Below are 3,626 nucleotides of genomic sequence, written 5' to 3'. Positions count from 1 at the left end.
TTAGAAGACATAAAAATATTCATACTGGAGAGAAACCCTACAAATGTAAAGGATGTGAAAGGTCCTTTACTCAAAAGTCAGATCTTAGATTATGTCAGGGAATTCATACTAGAGATTAATCTTACAGATGTGAAGAATGTGACAGGTCCTAACTTCGATGTCGAGTCATCAAAGCTAGTCATACTGGAGAGAAACTCCACAAATGTGAAGAATATGGCAAGTCCTTTAGGGAAATGTCAAGGCTTAGAGTACATCAGAGAATACATACAGGAGAGAAACCCTACAGAGATGGAGAATGTGGCAAGTCCTTTAGTCGACTGTCTCGTTTCAGAGGACATTTGTGAATACATACAGGAGAGAAAGCCTACAGACGTGAAGAATGTGGCAAGTCCTGTAGTTGAATGTCACATCTTAGAGGACATCAGCAAATTCATACAGGAGAGAAGCCCTACAGATGTGAAGAATGTGGCAAGTCCTTTAGTGAAATGTCAAGTATTTTAGAAGACATCAGCAGATACACACTGGAGAGAAACTCTACAGATGTGAAGAATGTGGCAAGTTCTTTACTAACATGTCAGATCTTAGAGTACATCAGTAAATACATACTGGAGAGAAGCCCTACAGATGTGAAGAATGTGCCACATCCTTTAGTCAAATATATCCTAGAGGACATTGGCAAATACATACTGATGTGAAGAATGAGCCAAGGCCTTTAGTCAAATGACATCTTAGAGTACATCAACTAATATATAGTGGAGAGAAACCCTATAGATGTGACGAATGTGGCAAGTCCTGTAATGAAATGTCAAGGCTTAGAGAACATCAGCGAATACACACTGGAGAGAAACCCTACAGATGTGAAGACTGTGGAAAGTTCTTTCACCACATGTCATATCTTAGATGACATCAGCAAATACATACTGGAGAGAAACTCTACAAATGTGAAAAATGTGGTAAGTTCTTTAGTCACATGTCATATCTTAGAGGTCATCAGCGAATACATACTGGAGAGAAACCCTACAGATGTGAAGAATGTGGCAAATCCTTTAGTAAATGGCCAATTCTTAGAAGATATCAGCAAATACATACCGGATATGAAGAATGTGCCAAGTACTTTAGTCTACTGTTAAGTCTTAGAGGACATAAGGGAATACATACTGGGGAGAGACCCTACAGATATGAATAATGTACCGAGGCCTTTACACATATGCGACTGGAGGCGTGTGTCTAGGCACTGGATACTCATTTTTCCGTTACTCCCCTCTCCTACCACCACAATAATAATAAATGCACATAAAGATATATGGTTTGCTTGATATTGACGGCAGATCTTAGACTGCATGAAAGAATCATACTAGAAAGAAATCATATTGGAGAGAAACCATACAAATTAGAAGAATGAACAATCTTTTAAGGAAAAATCAAGACTCAGAGTACATGAACAAAAACATACTGGAGAGAAACCCTACAAAGGTAAAAAATATGACAAGTCCAATACATGGTTGTCAAGTTTTCAATTTCCTCAGTGAATACATACTGGAGAGAAACCCTACAGATGTGAAGAATGTGGCAAATCCTTTAGTAAATGGCCAATTCTTAGAAGATATCAGCAAATACATACCGGATATGAAGAATGTGCCAAGTACTTTAGTCTACTGTTAAGTCTTAGAGGACATAAGGGAATACATACTGGGGAGAAACCCTACAGATATGAATAATGTGCCGAGGCCTTTACACATATGCCACTGGAGGCATGTGTCTAGGCACTGGATACTCATTTTTCCGTTACTCCCCTCTCCTACCACCACAATAATAATAAATGCACATAAAGATATATGGTTTGCTTGATATTGCAAGAGACCCTGAGAGAGCTTGTGTGACATGCCTATGTTGAAAATTGGAAATAGCCCAAATAAATGACCTAACTCTGCAACTCAAGCCACTGGAAAGGCAAGAACAAATGAAACCCAAACCTAGCAGAAGAGAAGAAATAACAAAAATCAGAGCAGAAATTACTGAAATAGAAACAAAGAAAACAATACAAAGAGTCAATGAATCTAAGAGCTGGTTCTTTGAAAAGCTAAACAAGATAGTCAGACCCTTAGCCCTGTTAACCAAGAGAAAGAGCAAATCCAAATCAACAAAATCAGAGATGAAAAGGGAAACATCACAACAGACACCCAAAAGATCCAAAGCATTATAAGGGAATACTTTAAACCTATACGGTACTAAATCTGAAAGTCTAAAAGAAATCTATGGATATCTGAAATCATGGGAACCTCCAAAGTTAAACCAAAAAGAGATCAACAGTTTAAACAGACTCATAATGTATAAGGAAATTGAAACAGAAATACAAAGTCTCTCAACTAAGAAAAGCCCAGGCCCAGAAGGATTTACAGTAGAATTCAGACATTTAAAGAAAACAAACAACAGTACTTAAATTATTCAAAATGATAGAAACATAGGGAGAATTCCCCAATTCCTTCTATGTAGCCAGAATCACTCTAATACCCAAACCGGTAAAGACACAACCAAAAAAGGAAGCTATAGACCCATATCCTTAATGAACATAGATGTAAAAATTCTCAACAAAATACTTGCAAACTGCATAGAGACACACATCTAAAAGATCATATACCATGATCAAGTAGGCTTTATCCCAGATATGCAGGAATGGTTCAATATGTGCAAGTTAATAAACATCATTAATCATGTAAATAGACTCAAAGACAAAAACTACATTGTCACCTCAATAGATGGCAGAAAAGGCTTTTGACAAAATTCAGCATGCATTTATGTTCACAGTCCTAGAGGGAATTGGACTGGAGGGAACATACCTCAACATAATTAAAGCTATATACAACAAACCCACAGGCAATATCATTCTAAATGGAGAAAAGCTGGAAACATTTCTATTAAAATCAGAAACCAGACAAGGATGTCCACTAGCCAGCTCCACTCCTTTTCAACATAGTGCATGAAATTCTTGCTAGAGCAATGAGACAGGAGAAGGAAATTAAAGGAGTACTATTTGGAAAAGAAGAGGTCAAACTATCACTTTTTGCAGACGATATGATACTATACCTAAGAGATCCCAAAAGTTCCACCAGAAAACTCTAAGAACTGATCAACACTTTCAGTATACTGGCAAGTTACAAAATCAGTCTACAAAAATCTGTAGCCTTTTTATATACCAATATCAAGGAATTGGAGAAAGAATACAGGGAAATGCTCCCATTCACAAGTGCTGGGAAAAAACAAACAAACAAACTTGGATTTATTCTGACCAAAGACACCAAAGATCTCTGCAATGAAAATTTTAAATCGTTAAAGAGATTGAGGAAGACACCAGGAAGTGGAAGGACCACCCATGTTCATGGATTCGAAGAATTAATATTGTGAAAATGACCATCCTACCAAAACCAATATATAGATTCAATGCCATCCCAATCAAAATCCCCATGAAATATTTCAAAGAATTAGAAAAATGCATCCTTAAATTCATATGGAGGCACAAAAGACCCCAAATAGCCAAAGCAACCCTGAACACAAAGAGCAATGCTGGGAGGATTACTATTCCAGATCTCAAAGTATACTACAGAACCAAAGTCATAAAAACAGCATGC

The 3,626-nt window shown here is 37.1% G+C and overlaps 1 pseudogene; it reads left to right on the top strand.

Moving 5' to 3' along the window:
- Positions 1-152: 152 nt before the first annotated feature.
- On the top strand, positions 153-1,231 carry LOC115066758 (annotated as a pseudogene).
- The last annotated feature ends 2,395 nt before the right edge of the window (positions 1,232-3,626 follow it).

This window comes from Nannospalax galili, unplaced genomic scaffold (genome assembly GCF_000622305.1).
Source record: "Nannospalax galili isolate Female #2095 unplaced genomic scaffold, S.galili_v1.0 scaffold3278, whole genome shotgun sequence".
NCBI classification, from domain to species: domain Eukaryota; kingdom Metazoa; phylum Chordata; class Mammalia; order Rodentia; family Spalacidae; genus Nannospalax; species Nannospalax galili.
This window is presented reverse-complemented; position numbering and strand designations above follow the sequence as displayed.